The sequence below is a fragment of the Falco naumanni genome, chromosome 14, assembly GCF_017639655.2.
Source record: "Falco naumanni isolate bFalNau1 chromosome 14, bFalNau1.pat, whole genome shotgun sequence".
Taxonomy (NCBI): domain Eukaryota; kingdom Metazoa; phylum Chordata; class Aves; order Falconiformes; family Falconidae; genus Falco; species Falco naumanni.
The window spans coordinates 19,023,253-19,045,777 of record NC_054067.1 but is presented as its reverse complement, the minus strand read 5'-3'; positions in this window follow the sequence as shown (position 1 = coordinate 19,045,777).

Sequence of the window (22,525 nt, the reverse complement as noted above, 5' to 3'; positions counted from 1 at the left end):
TTTCAGTATGATGACATTTCAGTTCCTATATCCAATACTAAATGTTTATTTCCAGTCTGAAATTTTTCCGAACCATTAAGTTGATGTTCAGTTTGAAGAATCGTTAAAATCTCTGAGCTGAGATACTGACAAAAGCAGAAAAAAACTGTTTAGGAATTAATAACAGAAAAACAAAAGTTAATTGCTGTAGAATGGTTAGCATTTATGCCACGGACCTTACACAGAATAACTCTGATTTTTTCAGTAGAACCTCCTCCCAAATAGTCTTTAGGTAAATATGTCAAAATCCATCAATATTAATTTGTAACAAATGATGGAAAATGAAAAATTCTAGAAGACAGGAATATTATGACAAAAAAAATGCATTGGTATTGATGTATTCAGCACTGAAACAGAATTAAATTGAAGATTTGGGGCACTTAACTTCTGAGCATACATTACTTGTCAGTAACCACAAGTCAGAACTTTCTACAGTTACTATACAGCACAATTCACTGCATTTCAGCTTTTGCTACTCCATACATAAAGCATGTCACAGTGCATCAAATATACACCGTGGCAATGTTTTAGCCAATGTCAAAACGCTGAAAGTTATCATTGTGGAATCAGTCGCTGGTATAAACCTTACAAACTTTTTTGAAATGTTTATTTTGACTAAGTTAATTAGCGTTATGTAAGGCATATGAAAAGTGATTACAAAAGCATCCCAAAAAAATGAATAGCCCAAGTTTTTAAAAGAAGCATTTACACCATAGCTGCTTCTTCAGTCTATCAGTTCTGTCTTGAAATCCCATGGTGACCAAACAAAATAAAATCAAGGCAGAACTGTTGTGGATTTGAGTACTGACTTCACCATCTTTTTCTTTTCCTTTTCCATTGCATCTGGCATTTGAATATCCCCACAGTGGAAGGGAGCAAAGGGCTTCTGATGAGCGAATAAAACTCACGGAGCATTAGTGGTAACACATATGCATTTGCACTCTCATATCTGACATCACACTTAATCTATTCCTGCTTGAAAACTCTCACTTTGAAATACTCCAGGGATTTTTTCTCCTATTTCCCTGTGCTGGTATGAATTGGTGCTGTTTGTTAGTTCTAAAATGTTCTCTGTTGTACAACCTTTTAAAATTTCGTATTGTATAACCAAATTTATTTCGTATTCCTGTAATCTAGCTACTTAGTCTGCCTCATGATTCATTTTGTTAAACAAGCCAGTTCCCACTCCCATTGCTGGAATTTTTATTATTTCCTTTTTAAAATTTCTTTTTAAAACTCTAATATTCCTTTATATGATATGCCTCTGCAGCCAGCGTGTTCTGTTCATTTAGATAGAAGATACATTTGGGACAACATTCCTTTTCACTGCATGCCTAAGCAATCTTTAGTCTGTTTCCACAGTAGGATAGCAGCAAAAACATAAAAGAAGTTTGAGTTCAGAGACAGAAATGCATATGGATAATAAGAAAAGGTAAAATGTAATCAATGCTTATTAACTTTCATATAGGATGTAGAGACTTTTAACTTTAAATTTGTTTTACACTGACATTATAATTGGCTTCATTAGTCTTGAAAATTGTCGCTGCAAGTCAGACAGGCTGACTGCCTGGCTCCTGCAGTTAGAAAATAACATTAGAAAATGCTAATTTTTAAATGAAATTTCAAGCTAAAATATCCTATATAGAAAAACATTGCACTTTAAACAGTCACAGAGAGTTTTAGAGCAGACAAGTAGAACAGGAATTTTAAAATGCACTCAAATCATCACCAGAATGGGAAGCGGGTGCATTATAATTTTGCAGATTGAAGCTTATTTGAAAAAGCACACAAAATACACCCAGGAAACACTAAAACTTCTAATGAAGTAATTCAATGAGAAAAGAAACCCTCCACGCTTTGCTAAACAGCTTATTTTGCACTTCTCGCTTTTTCTAATATTTGTAAGGGAAACCACATAGTACAAATCTCAAGGAAAAGTTTTTGCTTTCTGTTAATGAAGGTATTGCTAAACAGCAGAAACATGGAAAAAACTTTTATTTTTTTAAGCTTTGCTTAGCATACATTTGCTCTCTTAAAGTACATATTAGTAACTCCTGCCAATTCTTTCACACAAGGCAAGTAATTTATTCGTAGGAACAGGGAAGGAAGCAATTACAATACCTAACTTTAATAACATGGTTTTGATGAGGTCCTCCTTAGGCAGAAATTTAGATCTTCATAGGTTTCTGCTATTTTATTAAATACTTAGGTATTCAAATTTGCCTCTAATTGCAATCATCTTTTCCCCAATACTTCTTCATTAAAATGTTAGCACAAGTTGAAAATGTTTGTGAAAAAGAGCGTAATGTCTTGTACACAACGGTCTCCAAAATGGGCTCTTCCACCTAATTATTCTATTGAAGCTTCTTCTGCCTGTTGATACAAAATTTGTGAAAAGTAACATACTAATAGAGGCACTGCAAAGATGAGACGTAACTATCTCTACATGAAATCCAAAATGGATACATCTAAAGAAATAAGATATTTAAAAATCACTTTGAAATCTGTCACTTCCTCCGTTCTGCAGTTGCATATGATGTAAGAGGAAAAAAAAAAAAAAGAAAAAAAGAAGTAGTTATGAGGAGACAGTCTCCTGATCTCTCACATGGGAGAAAACGCATGTCAGCCAAGAAAGACTTCACAGGTCTGCAAAACCGATTCATAAATCTTAACAGACTTTCAGAGCTCCACTTCAAGTTCCAGATGTAAATGCCATGACAATCTTGGCTAGAAACTGACGTTCAAAAATCTGAACAGAACAAGATTTTATTAGGGTTGAAATCTAGAAAGCGGCAGGAGAAATTAGTGAAAGAAACAGCTTTCCTTACTATTCCTCCCTTAGAAGCATCTGGAGAAACATCTTCGAAGTCTAACAAACACCCATCTTCTCAAAACACTCATATATATCCGTAGGGCCCCATACCTCTCCACAGTGCATCTACTAACACAGATACAAGTGTCACCAGCTATAGATTATTCTGTAAAGCAGAGATGCAGAAAATACAAATTGTATTGAAGACCTTTTATCTGGAAATTTGATCTGGAGATAATAAAAATGGTGCACATACAGAAGACATTGTTCTGCTTTGCCCAAGTCCTCAGAAAGGTCCCAGATTCTTCTTCCATCTGAAGAGGATATGCAACCAGTAGAAATAAATGCTAAGGGTTTCACTGGGTAGACAGCACTTACTATACCCTCAAGGCCATATATTAGAAAAAGCAAGAAAAGCAGACAAGATGTACTAGTTACAGAATCTAGGTGGAAAAAAAAATGGATTTGGAGAATCAGTTTCTGGCAAATCTTGTAGCAGTTTACAATAGCTACAATCCACTATTTGCTCCATATTCTTCCTAGGAGTTAGCCCATTATCTCCAATACGGACAGGTATTACACTAAGAACCAAACAGAACTGGGTCAGTTGAAGTGGAAGAGTGCATTCCCTTATGACCACATAACAGAGAAGGGAAGCTTCAGCAGCTGACAGGCAACAGCCTCCAAAGATACTGTCAGGGGAAGAGTCATCACCACCCTGCGATCACTCCTCGTATTCTCTCACACTGCTACCATTCAGCTGCCACCACTTCTAAGATGACAGGGAAAGCAGGGAAAGAGTGGATTTTGGTTTGAAGAATTTGTCCCTAAATCTTTTTATAACACAGAAAATTTGTACACCAGTACCTGCACCTAGTGAGGATGAATTGTACATACATACACAGATGTGTTGAGCTATTAGTTACTTCTTAGGCTTAAATATAATCAGGATTTATTTATCTGCTGGCAAAAGCTATCAAGCAGCAGCACCTTTCACACTTCTGTAATATTCTGTGTTCAAAGGATCACAAAGAAATTCACATTTATATATTATGTAACACAATAATCCAGCAAGATGTCCATTTTCTCTGTGTTTCCCCATGTGTTTTATAAGAGATAACAATTACAAATGCTATTTTCTCTTGTAAGGTTAATGTAGTTTCTAAAATAATGTTTATGTATTACTACAAGATATGTTTTCCTGCAATTGCTCAGATAGGTACTGGAGACAAAAAAATAGTGTTCATTTGCTCCAAGAGCTCCATTTAAAAGGAAAAAGAAACACAAAAAAACACACCACACAAACAAACCAACCAACAAAAATGCACAAACAAAAAAAAACCCCAAAAAACTAAAACCCTAAACCAGCAGCAGACTATTATGGTGTGCAAAGGAACCCTTCTCCTTTTTTCTGCCTAGCTTTAAGAAAGTAGTAACAGATTCATTGAATCAAACTTCATTGTAGCACCCTGGAGTCTGTAGCACCGCCGTCTCTCTCCTTTTCCCCACCATCGCCTAAAACAGATGCCTAGAGAAGACTCTTCAGACAAGGCAAAGGACATAAAAACTTTTCTTCTCAGGCTGCCTGTGTTCACAGAATCTGAGCCAGTAACGGTCTGTGTCTTAGCTCTCCATGAACCTCTTCAGTCTCTTACTGAACCCATGCAGATCTTTCATAGACACATCCCCAGTAATGAACTTCATAGTCTGTGGATTCTCAAAGTTTACATGGATTCAAATCATGACCAACAAAATGAACATCATTTAAGTAGTGTTCACTAGCAGACCCTTAAAATCTGCTGCAGAGTTTTTGGAGTTTATTCGCTTAAAGAGTGTTAATGGTATGAACTGCAGGCCTTGAAAGAAGCATCTCAGATTCAATGAAGACTGGTTTAAGACACAAATACAGTGGTTTAACATTTTCATTTGCATGCGATCAGGACTTTGACAGATGGCATTTTTATTCAAGGGAAGCTTTTTTATTTGCTGCTACTCTTCACATTTTGTTTGATTGTAAGTTAATGATCAATGGGCTTGCTAGATTGAAATAGGCATTCCTTTATATGAATAATCAGAAAAAAACAGAAATACAGGTCAAGTTAAGATTTAACTGCTCACAGCTATTTAAGTCTATGAAGGCTAAAAGGCTTACTGAAATTTAAGCAGTACATCCTTCTCACCACAAAACACTTTTCTGCAACAGAATATCTTTTCCTTCTACTATCACTTTTGATAGATATTGCTGGTACATCTAACATCAGCTGACATAATGCATGTAAAACCTGACATTTCCTTAATTAATTCCTATAGAAGTTAGGAAGTAATTCAGCAACTAATTATGATTAATGAATTTTCAAGCATCAGGGTCCTTTTTTTCCCAGAGAAGGAAGTACACATTTGATCTCTGAAAACAATAACCAGACAGTGATCTATATGTTATTCTACAAATTCAAAACTACTTACAAATACAGAAGTACCTCGGGCATAACTAAACTAAGAAAAGTGTTACCCTAGCTGTTAACTGCGCTGGTTGCAAGAGATTTGTGCTGAGGTATTGATAACGGCAAATACCAATGCTTTTGCAGTATTTTTCTAACTGACAACACATGTGAATGAGCACAGGCAAAAGTAAGTGAGATACATATTCTTATAAGATTTTGTAAAATTCAGTAGAAGCATCTTGGGTACTTGAGATATTTCATAAAAATTGCTGTTAGAAGTGTTGAGAGAAGAAAAGGAGGGTGAATTCTGTCATGGGATTATTGTCAGCAGGCAGGAAAGACTTGCAGGGACTATAAAAATTTCAAAGCCTGTGAGTAAAGTGCTCTTAGTTAAAGTGCTTGACTCAAATAATCTGATAATTCTAAAACTAGTAACTTAGATATACCAAATATTACTAACAAACATCACAATTTCTCCTAAAGTATTAATCAAAAATCCTCTTTGTTTTATTTATTGAATTCTAGCACTCAAACCCAAGGCACCTGCTACAATGGTGCTTTCATACTGCCAATGTAACTCAAACAACAGCACATGTGAAGACAAAAAAGTGCTGACAGTAAGAGGAAATTAGTTTGAGACTTCAAGCAGGTAACAGCTGACTATGCCCTACTTGTGCAGAAAATAATAAATTCAATACTCTACTTTACATATAGTAATGAAGTTTGATGAAACTGCTACTTAACTTGAAGGATAGCAACAAGTAACCAGAGCGGAGTAAACCTGACTGTATGCTGTGCAACAGCTCACTGTTACCATGGGATACTTGTGGGATTCTTCAAGGAAGGCAGAGCCCTAAGCAGCTGCCTTGTCAGTCTGTAATAACAGCAATACCAAAAAATCTGTATGCCTTTGACACAGGGAAGCAGTTGAGTCCCTATTGTTCATTTGTGTTCCTCTCTGCTTCCATCCCCAAATTAAAACATTGAGGCTACCACTTTACTTAGTCTGATGTCTGAAGCTTCAATTTGTTCAGTAGGTGGCCACTTCTCTTGGTAGCTCAAGAAACCTACCTTAGAGGTACAAGTATCAAAGAAGTTAGGAGCTTTTTGAAAGGAAACTATGAATGTGACATGATTAATTACAAATGTGCTCCTCACCTTAATTTTTTATTATTATTATTATTGAAAGATTTGAAGTGTTCATTAAATATATGAATATAGAACACAAGGTATTTAAAAGCCTTCCTATACGTAGCTGTATTGTTTCCTCGTAAGAACATTCAGTGCCCTCCCAGTAAACACATTATGCAGCAACACTCACAGAACTACGGGGAATATTTTCCTAACTGTGGTTTACATGCAGCTTCACCATTCACCACAAATGAAGTATCAACTGAGGTAACCACAAAAATTTTAACATTTTAAATGAAACTGATAAACTTAGATGGATAAAGATGTAAAAGCATGGAGATACACAGTCTAGCTATTTAGATGATGTATCATCTAACGTGATCTTAATAGATGCAAAATAAGAAAATGAAACTCGTTCTGTGTAACTTAAGATTAGCTATATAGCCAAAAATACTTTCAAGGAAGGGTTGCCCACAGTTTCCTACAGTTTTCAGTGAACCATAGGAACATGCACATTTGTCACATCAAATCTAATAGAACATAACATCTGTCAGCAATGAAATCCACTTTAACCTTAAACATGTGCATTGTCAATTAGTTTATCAGCTTTAAAAAAACCTATTTTTTTCAACCATCACCATAATAATGGTTACAGTCCTTGTCTCAAACTGATTCAGAGGGAAACTGCTGTGAATTCATCAGTAATGTGACCAGTAAATGGACCTTGAGCTGCCTGAAAGAAGAGGCACTGTTTTGCCTAAGAAAAACATTTGTGTGTTCAGAGGGTGAGACAATTGATGAACACTAAAAACTATTTTCTAAGCAAAAGTTAATAGAAGAAAAACATTTAAGCGGTACTTCCACTTCCAAATAGGACTTTATCAAATTTACTTGTTTAAAAAAATAAAATTAACACTGCATTAACAAAGACAAAAAAATAATCAAAAGATGGCAAATCCTCAATTACAAAAGTTTGACAGGTAAAGAAAATTACCTTATGTATTTGCAAAGCCAGGTGTTCTCTAAACAAGCTTTCTGACGTCTTCGACACATCAACAGAAGATTCATAACCCTGAGCCCAGCAAATATTTCAGCCTGGAAAAATATGAAATCCTATTATTCATATTCATGTCAAATAATATGCTTCTTTGAAGAGATCAAAGTTGCATCATATGGAGAGCTCTGAATCTGATTAAGAGTACTTGGTTCTGGAATCACAATAAATAAACGTGTTTATTTTTCACTTCTAATAAAAATTTCAAGTAATATACAGAAACAAATGCATTCAGCTTTAAAAATAAATAAAATATATTTTCAAGAGCAGATAAGCAGCTGGAGCCATATAGTTTGCATTGCATTTTTAAGCCTTTCTCCACAGCATAGATGTTGCAATGGAACAAAACAAGTAAAGCAATAGGGAATGCATTAAGAATAAAATTGGGCTGGTAGATACAGTCAGCACAGTTCAGTCAATAGTTACAATCTCAGTAGGCTTTCAGGGGCTATTATCCTCACTTCAGCTTTCTGTTTATTGTTTTAGCCCATCTGCAAAGCATGAACACTTGGAAGTGTACTATTCTTTTCTATCACAGATCTTGTTTGCACTCAAACATTGCCACAATTGAACAGATATTCCTTCTCATATCTACTGTACATCAAAAAGTTTGTCTTACAGACATCTTTTCCTTGTGAAGGAAATCTAGCAATTTAATTTGTATTTTCTGTCCTGATTTCATGGTCTCCTTCAGTTTACTAGCCATGGATTTTCAGTACAAACACTGCCCATTTCCATGGTTATCAGTAGGATGCTTTGTGCTCTGTTTTCAGTTTTGAAAGGTAAACTAGAGGGTATTGTAACACTTGTTGGGATATAGGGAAATAAATCTCTCACTGTTGCAAGCACAGTGCGGTTCTTTGCTTGAAAGCAACCACTGACACACTGCCTATTTGGTTCATAGTTCCTACATCCCTCACATGTCCACTGGTGCTCGCAGTGTGACACTTCCAAAGGACAACTTGGCCCAGTGCTGTTAGTCATATCAGCTCATAACATGTCTGGGGGTTTTAGATATAGCAGCAATGAACCATGTATAGGTACACACACATTATTTGATACAAAATTACTTGATTATGAAAACTCCAAAGATTCAGGAGTCTGTATTTGTACCAGGCTTGTCATTCTGTCACAGATCTTCCTAGTCAGACTGCTTATGGTGAAAGGAGAATGCCAAAGAAAATTTTGTTTCCTTTTAGTGTAGAAAACCATATAACATTACATTTTCAGTCAATAATAGTTTAATGACACATCCAGCCCAAATGTCTTTCAGAAGCATGAAATGGAAGATATCAGACTTCACCAATTTTTCATCTCACATTGAAGTGCGGCATACTGATATGCTGTTTGACTACTGAGCAGAGATACAGGTTTCAGCATGCGAAGTAAATAGCATTGAAACATTTGGTAGTCAAAAATATTCTCTTAAATATTAAGTACAGTGAATAGGAAAAATTTACAACTGCCAGACACCTATCCAAATCTTAAGCCAAATATTCTGAGAGGAAAGCAAACAGAAGAAAGAGGTTACAGTTTGGTTTAGACCAACCTATACTACTAGTTGTACCACCTGTACCAGTTATCTGCCCAGTTTCACAATTTCTTGAGTGTACTAGAACTGGAGACATAGACTACCCATTTCCCAAAATTACATCATCCACAGAGAAAACAAATAATTGAAGGAAGAAGAAAAAACAAAAGTGGGGGAAAGGAAGACATTTACACACTTCCCAGTCCAACAGAATGCATTGGAGCAAAATCTCCTACTGTTGCACAAGCCTTTCCTCAGGCATTCAAAATCTTCATAGAGATCAGTCCCACAAGTAAAGATTATATCCAAATGGTATCCACTGGACTAAAAAGGCTGTTAAGAATCAAACAGGCATAGAAACTCTGCTGCACCTTTTACCCTAAATCAGCTACAACAGTTGAGGTACCACAGGAGGGTTTGGCAGGGTTTTTTTCTCTTCTTCATAAACTAGTGTAGAATTTTTACCTCCTGTCTCTCTCAAAGAAGACTGATAGCAGGTGGTTTTGAGACTTGGTATTCTAAAAAACACACAACTGCATTGTGGGTGGTTGAGGTTTTGGGATATGTTTGGGTGGTGTTTTTTAACCAACTAGAAAAAACCCAAAACCAACCAACCAACCAAAAAAACCATGAAATCTTCTGGAGGTCTTCCATCCACAAAATCTTTTATTTTAACTATAATTTGGAGGTAAAGGTCAAAGTTAAAACTACAATCTGAACTACAGCCAGAAGTCTACTCTGTAGTGTTCAACTACATAATTACCTTAATATTTTTGTTCCCTGAGCTGAAGATAATCAATCCACAGCACAAGTCCTGCTCTGGCAACTGGGATAGTGGTATCATTATTAATGGCAGAAATCATAATCTACTACCCCAGCAACAACTGTGATGACACAGAGCAGAGCAAAGATGAACATTAACCGACAAGGAACTGGAAATAAAAAAAGGTCTACTTCAGATACAATAGAGCGAGCATTAAACAGCATGCAGTACAGAGGGGAAAATAATGTATAAAAAGGCAGATCAAATCTGTTTTCCAAGGGTTCTTCACACATTAATCCTGAAGCTATAAGGGTATATTACAACCTGCTGTTTTGAATCATCTGTTCAAAATACATATTTAATTTTATTCTTTCCTTTCTCTTCACTGAGAAGAAACTGTGCTCTAGACTTCTTTTTCACATAAGCAAAGAATTATCTAATATAATCTGAATCCTCAGCTTCTTTAAGAAGAGAGTATCTGTACTACATACACAGGAAGTAGCTAGTACTCTGTGCTTCTCTAACTTGCCAATGATGCAAGATAAATAATAAAGCTATCCAGGGCACTAAGAAATATCTCAGCAGATTCTAATCTATGCTAGCATCCCATGACCCCCACAGCCCCTCTGTATTTGGTAGCTACTGTGCATGGCATATGCTTCATTGTAAGAGTGTACACAGCACATTTAGTCACAGATACTTCAGATTATTTTTCCATTGCTACAGCAAGGGCACAGTGTAGCTTCTACCAGGGGCAAAATTTCACCTGCACATTCACCAGAAAGTTTACAGACATGATAGAACAAGCAGGATTTCGACCTTGAGCATATAAGCAATACTTAAGTTTTGTTTCAACTTCTGTTATCCTCCAAGTATGTATCAAGTTTAACAACACTGTGTTTGGGATTTTTTTGTTTGTTTGTTAAATCTTTGTAAGGCAGACCAAAAAAATAAAATTTCACAGAAGTCACCCATTAATGCTTACAGCAGGGGAAGAGTTAAAGAAATATCCTGTTTTATCTTGATACAGTAGCTCAACAGTTCATATTCAAAATTATGATTAATTCTGCATACTGTGTGTAGTTTCAAGTATTTATTAGCATATTAATTATATATTTACATTGACTGTACACCCTTTGTCTTTGTAACAGAGAACTTTGCAACTGTGACAGGGTGGAAGCACAACAACTTCAAGGTTTTGCAGCATTAAATACCATAAGCATTATTTTACATCTCTCCAGTTGTGAATGTATGAGTATCAGTAGGGCAGAGAACAAAACTCCTCACCTGCTACCCAGGGACAACTGCTGCCTTTATGTTGGAGAAGGCAAAGTGCAACATGGTCCTCTGTTTTATCTGACCTTGTGATCATTTACCACTAGACTGGGAACAGAGCACAGTGTCAACTTTTCTTTCCAAAATAGACAGAAAACCAGGCAAGCTAAACTCGTCTCCCACTTGAAGTAGTTTTTGAATATAGGTTAAAAACCTCATGAAGGACTCATGGACTACGGAAAAACTATTTTTCAGTATGATATGGGTTATTTAAGCACAGAAATGAAAATTTCCATGATAAAACTGACTGCTTTATTCAACAATGTTTTCTTGCATATGTTATTTTTCCACAACTTCACAGTACTATTCATTCTGTGGTTTTTACTGACACACGAGAAAGGTACAAGAAGAGGTAGCATTTCTGTAACAATCATATCAGGTCCATAAGGTACTGTAATTGCGCAGATTCAGAAAGAGAAAGAATATTAAAACTAGGAATTAAAAATATATGTGTTTACTTCTAATGTGGCACATTACCTATGTCAAGCACAATACCAGCAATGGCACTGCATGAGGAGCTTTTAAAGATTTGATATCATATACCTGGAGACAGAAAGAGAAAGGCACATTTTGAAGTGGTCAGTTTTCACTCCAGCAAAACTCAACAGAAGTAAGTATGCGTAACGGTATTAGGGGTCTTACACATTTGCAAGACATTTCTGTGTTTTACCAGTTTTCCTTTTGAAGTGAGCTATGAAAATTCATAGAGATGAGGTTCTTATTTGTCCTTCCTTTCAGACACTTATGAAAATGTATTAGTTAATACCATTCTAGCTTTCATTTCAACAAAATTATCAGTATTTACAAGTGCAAGTATGTTCTCAACTCCCTTCTATCGCAACAAAAAATGACCAGTACCTTCAAGTGTTATCATATTCTCATCTCCTTTTTTGAGTAATTTTCAGTATATGCAGAATTGGAGCTAGTCACTAAGGTAACAGGAATGAGAGACTTGATGTTCTCTGAAACATAAGACACAAGACTGCTGCTGTGGAGCAAGACATTAACACTATAGCATATCATGTTTAGTCCAGAAAGGTTGTGTCATTCAGTAGAAGGAGCCTTCTGAGAAAATGAGACAACATAAGTGACTAAAATATTATTTGGCAGAGGGAAAGCGACAGTCAGGAACACTGTGCTACTCCCTGGCTGTTGTTTCAGCTCCTACAGAAGCTATACCTTTCAAACTTAATTTTCAACACCAACTCTGACCCAAAGTAATGCCAAAGTTATTTTGAAAGACATAAGCTGATAAGCTATAGATTGCCTTTGCTCAGTCTTCCATTGCAATCCTTTCCCTATGTGTGGTTTAACCTGAAGAGATGGTCAGTCCACACTGTATTTGCTGAGTCTACTTACTACTTGATTGGTAAGGTAAAGTAATGGGAAAATTGCTCTAAGTAGAACACGAGAATTTCTGAGAGCACAAGTAGCTTAATACTGCAAGAGAACGGGGTAATCTGATCAGCAATTTCAGATGCCCTTAGAAGATGAAGAAAGCTATACAACAGAACACAAAGCTGGAACAGAAAGTTGTGCCTACTACAAACGATAGACTGAAATTTAATTTCTGGCACTGCTAACAGGTTTAGGAATTGCCTATTACTTACCACAGCTTGCTTTATTTTTGCGTGCAAAACAGTGGAATGCAGTTCAGAAAACATCCTAGACAAGGAAAGTTAATCACCTTGCCTAGCATAAGGTCTGTTACTGGATTACTGGTCAGTGATGGAAGGGTCTTCTACCAACAGTAGTCTGCAGCCAGAATTCAGCCTGCCAAAAAAACTAGTGATTTCTCTGGGCAGCGAGAGTCCTGAAGCAGTAGAGAAGTCCTTCATGTTCAAGTAAAAGCAGAATTCTGACGCTAAGGAAATAAGCACCTAGTAAGGAACAAAAGGACTAACAAGTTCTCCATATTATTAGGAATAAGCTTTGGAATCATCGGTGAACTAGGAATGAAATAATTTAACAGAACAATGAATTTTCAAAATGCAAGTTTTCTAGATCCCAATTTAGGCTTTTTAGTGTGGTGTAGTGTTTTACTGTTTTTTGCTCTCACGTCATTAGCACTGGTAACAAGAACTTACATATATAGTATATTCTATCAAAGTCTTACATGTTTATTACAGACTTAAATGAAACAGTATATGATCTGATTTTGAAAGAAGAAGAAATATCATTTCCACTTAAAAACCAGAAAACAGGATAAGTCAAAGAAAAATTTAAGGCCATATTATTCAAAAGTGTATATAGGTATAAATTAACAAATGCTACAAACACTATTTTTTTAGCTTGAACCATATTAAAATTTGGTAGTGAAAAATCACAATGTCCTAAATCAGCAATTCACAATTTTTAGCCTGGGCAACCTTCCAAAGGTTATTAAAGAATGGCTGTGAGAAAATCCATGTGATCTCTCAGAATTAGTTGTGGGTTGACAGAACTCTAATATATTTATTTATTATTTTGAGACACAGGTACATTATTTTCCATTTTAACTCTTATAATTTGCCACTTGAATTTAAATTTAAAATACACTAATTATAAAAACAATTACCTTCCATATTCTAATAGGATAGCATAATTGCATTAGATCTACCTGAAGTATCTATTAGATCAATATATTTGCAGCCTAAGACATGTTTATAAATATCAGGCTCCTAATTTCCTTGCAGGAAGTAAAGTAGTAATAAGTGGATATTACATATGATTTTAATGAAGCAAACCCCCCCCAAATAAAACCTCAGTCCTTCCAGTCCTGTACATGGACTAGGAATTTGTCTACAGAGAAGCAGTCACAAAACTATAGCAAAACATCAATCCAGTAACAGCAGTAAAATGATTCCTCTTGTTCAGCCTTTGAATTACAATCATGTGGTTATACTTGGATTCCAAGCCTGTTTATTTGTGGAGGTTTTTTTGAAGGTATGCTGTCATGTTTCCAATCTTAATTAAGCACAATGCAAAACATGAAGGATGGGAAACTCACAGGTTATAATCATCAATGATATAATAATTCAGGCTGAGGACCGAACTCCAAAAGCATGAATGATTGATACTAAGCTTAAACAGAATTTCCTCCTGAGAACACGAAAAATAAACTGCAAGTTCAAGCCCTTTCACCCTCAAAGTCAATAAATGATTTTTCCAAATACATCCTGCATGGTAAAAAGGAGTAAAAATAATTACATTAAATTCAACATTTCAGTTATCCTTCTGTATTTCCAACTTAAAAATTTTTGCCTTACGTTTGGTTTGGAACTTGGAATTTTTCTAAATTAAGAACAAAGGAGGAGAAGAGGGCTTTTTTCCTATTTCTAGATGATGTTTTCAGGCATTTTCTAAGAACAGGACAAGATCTAATAGAGCATGTCATGACCGTCCCACTCAGAGTAACTAGCTTCTTTGTTTCAGAAATAACAAAATAACCATGAGATGCTTCAACCACACCTTGTGTGTGGATGAAAGAAGCCTCTATTGTAACAACAAATCTCTATGGTTTTTGATACTCATTTGAAAGGATAGAAGGGGTTTCTAAAAGATGAAAGTTTTTTGCTTCCTTTCTAATAAGATATAAAATTGATTCTAAACTACTTTACCTCAACAATTCATATAATTTTATTTGGCCCCAATCTCAGCTTGAGACCTCTGAACAAATTAAAGTCTTACACAAAAAAATCAGACCTTGGGGGAACTGGAAACTTTGTATTCATTATGTTTCAGAAAACCAACAACATAATTCAAAGTTTTTTTGGTCTGGGTTGGTGTTTATTTTTTTTTTTTTCCCCTAGAGATATTTTATGTTGATAGTTTTATGTAAAACAGTAAATGGTCTCCTATTTTCATTTTATTACTAAGAGCTTCCTTAAAGCATCACGGGACAACAATAAGAAAATACTGCTCCTTGTAATGTGGAGTTGGTTCTCCCATAATTTTGGGGATTACTACACTGGCATACCAACAAAATAGAAAATTGTCAAATTACAATGCAGGTAAAGCTACAGAAAATAAAATGAGAAAAAGCTAGGAAGCATGCACTACAAAGTAAGAAACTGCAATGTATGTAAAGGACAGTTACTTGAGATAGGTATGTAACACAGCTTGTAGAAAATACATAAAAATGGGTAGAAACAGAACAAGTTAGGTATGAACTGACACCTAGCTTTGGACATGGATGTGTCCATGTACATGAGAAACAAGTAACTCCTCCAGTAAAGACTTATATGATTTGTCTGTTATTTTCTACTGTCAACTTTACAGTTATATTTTGGCTCCAGCTACACAGTGTTCCTTATCAGATCCGAGAATGGAGTTCCTGCACTTTTCAATTCTCAGGATTATCAACAAATATATGCACTTCTCAGTGCTGCTCTGATTCGCAACAACTTATTATGAGCCCCGATAACTGTTTGTTTACCCAGGTGTTGCTGGAGCATGGCAGCACTAGTCTTGCTGTGCTTCTGTTGTTCATCACAGATAGAACATTCACAGCACAGACTGTGTGGTCTGCTGGGGTCTCCTGAGACAACAATTACCATCCAATGTCTACATTGTAGCACTAACTTGCACCACCAGAACCATGTAATAGAGCTGCACTGGAAAAATAATCAGTCTATATCTTAAAATATATAGTGAGACATTCAGTGGTCTTTGCATCTAAATTACATTATACAGAGAACAGACACTAATTTTGGATTAAGAATTAATAGAGACTTGTTCTCTATTATAAGAACACAGGTACTTTTTAAAGGGGGAAATACAATTAACAGAGCTATCATGCTTTTCCCTGATACCATAAATAAAACATACATCAGATTACTGACTTCAACAAAACCAAAAAGATGACAGCAACAAACAGCAGGAGTTTACTATGTCTGGCCTGGCACACAGGTTTCTTAGATCTCTGTCTGCACAAACAGAAAGCCCCTTCCCTGCAGGGCAACAGGACACAAACCCTCTGGAGTAGGTATCTCAAACAGGTGTGGTGTGTCAGGCTGGGGCTGGTCCTGGGCTGCATTTAACATGTACATGGTGTTCTTGATTCAGCTAATCAAATCTTAACCTTTACAATTGAAGAAGAATTAATAGCATGGAAGTACAAGTGAAGGAGGGAGTGTGCAAGGAAGATGCAATCATCTCCGTGAGATGAAGTGTTTTTATCAATGCTATAAGAAGCCAATATGAAAGACAGAACATCAGGTAGAAACACAAGTCATAGTTGTGTTAAGTTTGTACAAAGATGTTCAGGTACCGTAGAAAAAACAACCATTATTTTAACATGACTAAGTAATTCTTGCAGTAGGAAATCTGTTGGCAGAGGATGCAAGCTGAGACTGATGCATACCTGCTGTTGTGCAAACACACTTTTGGGATTCTTGATAAATAGATGGTAGGTGGACTATAAGGATGCCCAGAATACTACAGGTCAGCAAGATATAAGACTGACAAAGGTTTGTAGCCATTGCTCATTCTCTTCCTGCTATTCTCATACTCATCTCATAATAAAAGGGTTTTATCTCTCTAATATGGAGAGTGCTTCAATTTTTTCCTTCATGAATGCAAATTGGCAGAGACCCGTATTTGGCAAACAAGATGTGTGAGGCTCTTAAACACCCTGCCAATGGCCAGCTTACTGCACTAATCACTCCTTAGTGGTAGTCAAAAGTTACTGCCAGATGCAATCACACTTAGTTATCACTATTAGAGACGAGAATCAAACAGATCTGTATTTCTTTCACTAGTTTTGTTTCCTACATTAAGGCTTACATAAAACATCTTTTAAATCCTGCATTAAGCAGCTAATTGTACCAATAACGAGAAGACTTAGACAGTCAGTGAGTTCGAAGGAACCAAAATTCAAGAATATAATCAGTTTTTATCCCCCTCAAAAGATGTATCAAACAATGCTAGATAGTATAAAATGTATTCCTGCTTTCCCATAGTAATGTAAAGTTACAAAAAAACCCAAAAAATACTCAGTGCCAAGGTAGATTTTCTACTGATTTTTATTAAAACAGTGAGTGTGCACACACAGTACCCCAGAAAAGCAAAACATGCATTACATGAGTTCAGAATTCACAGGTCAGTGCTTTGCTATGACCCACAAAATGATGAAGCAGTTAGTACATGTGATGAATGGCAGACTTGGTAGCCCTTTCATAGAGATTGCTGCAATTTATCAGTAAAAAGTGTCTGATAGCGTTTTACACAACTGTAGGGATTTTTATTTGAACATAAAAAAACAACCCAGAACTATAAGTTTCCTTTTAAAATTAAAAGAAACTCAAATGTTATTGATGGTTTTACCACCAACCATAATAGCATATTGTGCTGGCTTTGACTGGGACAAAGTCAACTTTTTTCCACATTAGCTTGTATGGGACTATGATTTGGATTTGCACTAGAAACAGCATTGAGAACACAGGGCTGTCTTAGTTACTAAGCAGCATTGCTTACACAGACTCAGGGCTGGTTTTGCTCCTCACCCCATCCCACCAGTGAGCAGGCTGGTGGCCACAAGGAGCTGGCAGGGGACACAGCCGGGACAGCTAGCCCCAGCTGACCAAAGGAATATGCCATACCATATGAAGTCATGCTCGTCACATAAAGCTGGGGGAAGGAAGAGGGGACATTCAGAGCAATGGCATTTGTCTTCCCAAGTTACACATTTGCTTTCCTGGTGGTGGCTGAGCACCTGGTGCCAATGGGAAGTGGTGAATTAATTTTGCTGTTTGCTTTGCTTGTGTGTGCGGATTTTGCTTTACTTATTAAACTGTCCATCTCAACCCATGAGTTTTCTTACTTTTACCCTTCTGATGCTCTTCCCCAGCCCACGGGGCACGGGGAGTGAGCAAGTTGCTAGGTGGGGCTGAGGGTTAAACCAGGACACATATACAGTCCCTACCCTCTGGGCCATTCTTTCCTTATTTTTTGATTGTAGCTGATAATAAACACAGTGTATATTTGGACTCTGATTTTGTGTATACTTGTTAAGATCTAGTCAGCTGGTGAGTCAGTCACAGTGCTTTTAATTCCTTGCACTCTTTTAAACCATGAAAAGTTTCTTCTCAACTATCAATGAAGAAAATAAGTGATACTATGGGAAAATAAGCAAAACCTACTGAAAAGGAACACCAGTAACCAACCAGAATTTAAGGATGACCAAGAAAATAATGCAAGTGTCAAGCAAAACCCATTAATTAATCTTGCAGGAGGACTATATAGAAGAAATTCTTGTCTACCTATGCAACAAGCAGGGATTGAGATGTCACAAATAATTTTTGCATATTGTATCCCAGCTAGAAAATGAAACGGTTTGGGGGAAAAAAAAAAACCACAAAAAACCCCCCAAAAAACCAACAAACAATGTCCTGCGTGATTTAAAGGTCATTTCCTCCACACATACTCAAGTTGACAAATGTGACAAGAGACCTAATGAAAACATTAATAAGAAAAACTCAGGTGGGGTGAGGTGGGCATTTGGAAAGTTAAAAGCAGTAGAAGAAATTTACCTGATGCCCTGCAAAATGCCATGAGAATACAGGACAAAAATATGAAGAACTTCAGAGTGAGAGTTTTAGAGATAGGAAGGGGAAAACAGAAGGAATTAAGTTTGAAAAACTGAATATCATTCCCAAAATGCTTTCAGAAAATTACTGAGGGAAGTACATGTATAGTTCATTATTTATTTATACTGCTAGAAGTACGTATAAATATATATAATGAAGAACACTGTTTGTCAATACTGAAGAAAGACGAGAGGTATGCAGAAAGCCATGTGTGTCTATTGGTGCAATGCATGCTAAGAAAAGAAAGAAACTAAGCTCCCTCTCTGAATATGGCATGGAAAAAAACTTTTTTAAGAAAAAAAAAAAGAAAAAAAAGAAAAAAAGACCAACCCCCACACACACCACACCATGAAAAGTACTGCATAGGCACTACAAAACTATACTGTGAACATGTCTTCTCAGGAGACAACATCAAGGTTTACGAGTCTGGCCAGAAACCAAAAACATGGAACAGTCACTGAGCTCCAGACAGATTACGATGACTGAGTCCTCCCACATTAGTCTGATGGGTGCCAGCTGAAAATAATTTATTGAGGAAAAGAGATAATAAAATATTTTTTTTTTGTACAGTCAGATGACACTCCCCCCTAGTTTCCTCAGTATATCTTAATTATTCTGTAAAGCAAAGAGTTATGCCTACAGTTTACCTGGTCCAGCTGTGTTCTTGACAAAGGGAAGAAACTGTCTCTTCTAGAGAAGAGCCAAATACACCCACCTACGAAACTCCCTGGAAACCAAAATACAGGGTAGGGAAAAATCCATTAAGCATGAGTGTTGTGGTATAGGTGCAGATGGGCAGACCTAAGGATAGGGACCTTGGAGGCAAAAGGAGTAAACCAGAAGCCTTACTCATCACAGTGAGGAAATAAAGTAAAAAATGAAGATATTATGTCTTCTATATTTCATCAGAAGAAATCACAGAAAGTTCCTGGGCTAAAAAGCAAGACCAGAAGACAAGGCTGCTAGAATCTGCAAGAACCCAGGCTGATGCTTTCCAACTTCCATTTCTCCCATATATCAGTTTTCCCTAGAGCATCCCTAAAATATCTAAGTTCTTGCTGTTTAGGCAGTTTCTATTATTGAAAAAAATATGAAAGAAAAAGATGCTTGAGACACTGGAAACTTTGATATCACCTGGCAAACTAATATCCATCACATAAAGGTTACAGGTTCCAACTTTAGCCTAGCAAGGTCCTGGCACACTTTAAATGTGCCCTAATAAGCTTTCACACTTTGAGAGTCGGTTCAAAATGTGAATTTGCACTGGTTTTCTGAGCATATTTAGAACGGGCTTTGAAGTACATTCTTGTCAGAATGCTCTACCTTAATTCCCAGCAATGTAAAGATTCTGATGTCATCAAAATATCAAGGCGATTTTCAAAATAACAGCTACTGGAATTTGGCCAGTAAAAGGTCTTGCTAATGGGCTTTACCTCCTTCCATTCAAGTCCAGTTGTAAACCACTCAAAGAGACAAATATGCAAGAGTCAACTGGAAATTCCCCTGCTTTCACTATTACATTTACTGGAAAGTGAGGGTTTTATACATTTCTGACTATCAAGTATCTGTGCCACTTGTCCACCACCAGCTGATGCCATCTAATAGCCATGTGAACTGCATTACAGATTTTTATTCTAAAAATGGCAGCTAGGCTACAAGCTTTCTTTTAGATCGATGCTGCAAGAATTAGAGTTGAATCACAGTTGTTTTGCCCTTCTACAATCTCTTATCAGTTTTGTCATAGGGTGGGTCAAGATTTTGTGTACAGGGTTTTTTTCTGTGTTTTGCTTTGTTGGGTTTTGTGGCATGGTGATATTTTTAAAGAGAATTTGAAAGATTTGTTCCCATTTTGAGATGTGATTCAGCAGCATTGTGTGAAGCTTTTCAACAAGTAAGCTAGAATTCTTCTGTCCATTTTTACCAGAAGAAAGAGGCTGTGTGGGAAGGCATGTAGAAAGTGTGGGAGTACAGAGAACGTTCATTATGTAACTCAGCAGGGAGCAGAAATTCAAGAAGCCAGGGAGAAGCCAGCAGAGTGAGCAGTCAAGTCAGCAGTATGTAAGAGTAAGCTACTACATCTTCAGAGGCTTTAAGTTATGGGTCCTCCCTCTCCTTCTTCACAAAGCTGTCACTTCCTCAGATTCAAAGCCAAAAGGGATCCTTAAAAATCCTTAAGCCATTACTGAAAAGGTCATGCTGGCCAAACACAAGGAGTACAAAATCATCTTGAATATCTTGCATTACTCTTTGAAAGTACTGTCTGCTTCTCCAGGCTGTCTGCTCATCTTGAGCTCATTTCAGCTGTATATGCATTTGCTGCAATTCCAGGAAATCAAAAAATCTGGAGACCGTTTCAGTACAGATACTATTTTTATAACCAGAACTGTCTTAATTATAGCAAAGTACAGCAAAGCTAGAATGTGTAAGGGTTCCTCATTGACTCAGAAGCTGTGCCAAGTAAAAACTGAAATGTTACCTAACTTCACATACAGTGGAAGGAAGTTTGTTTCGACAGGGACATTTACAGCGAACCCAGCAATATTCCTGGATTAACAGACTGAAAAGCATTAACGATTGATCTGGATGAATCCAGTATCCTATGGCTGCTCAGCTATCAAGTATTCTACACTTGTGCACATCAATGACTATTGTGATGAAAAGAATGAACCAAATGAAACATAATTTTCTCTTGAACCACGATCTGCAGTGAAAACAGTGCATTTTACAGATGGAGCAATATACTTTCCCTAAATTAAACATTCTTGATTGCCTACAGAAGAAATTAACTTCCAGAAAAATTGGCAGAATAGATCACAGAAAAAGAACTGAATTTTCTCAGTAATTATGGCTTGAAGGTCTTCCACCCCCTGAAATATTTCAGTTATTACAGGCATATTTGCATGACACTTGTGTGACTTGATTGGGGCGGGGGCGGGGGTGGTGGTGTTGCGGCACGGAAGAAAAAGACCTCACAAAAAACATTCTTTCTTCATATTGAAAATGAAAAACTTACAAAGAAGCAGGCTGAAATGTCAAATTAAAATTAAATATTAGTGCCTATTTTCTAGGGCATCTGGTGCCAGAAATGCCAATTTTATTGAAATGACAAAATTTTATTCCTTGCTAATGTTTAGCTTACACCTAAGAAATTCCCACAGAAATATTACAAAGCTATCTCTAGCCATCTTTTAAGTAACTGTTTCCTGCTAACTTCAGTACATTCCAGCAGAAAAGCATCAGCACCTTTGGCATACAAAGAAACTTCCTGAAACCATGCTCTTTCTCTATTTCTGCTTCTAGAATTGGACAGGCAAAGTTAGATGCATCTCCTAAAGTACTGTAGTACAATATCATAATTGCATGAAGGGGAAATTTAAAGGCTGGCAACACAAATTCAAGTGTGACATTTCACATTCAGGGGAACACAAGAAGTTTGGGTTTGGGGGTTGGTAGTTTCCTTCTTAGGAAATTTTGTTTTAGATAAAATGGTGTAACCATCCTGTCTATGCTTAGACTTAAAACAGTAAAAATAGACTTTAGAGTTGATAACTGCCATTTCTTGGGAGTGTTTTTCCTGACATCTTTAGCTTAATTTTATTCTTTTTGAACTTCTTTACTTGGATTAGTTTTGACCTGCTATCTGTTCATCTTTCAGCCCCCAACGGTGCTCCCACATACCCCTTTCCCCTCAGTTCTTCCTGATGTCTTCCTGTGGGTTCTCCTCCCTCTTAAACATGTATAATAATTTTCCTCACTTATCTTTTCACACACACACTAATCTGCACACAACAAGAAGGGAGCTGCCTTTTTCTTACATTTTTCAAAAGAAGATTAACATGCCGCATCATTGG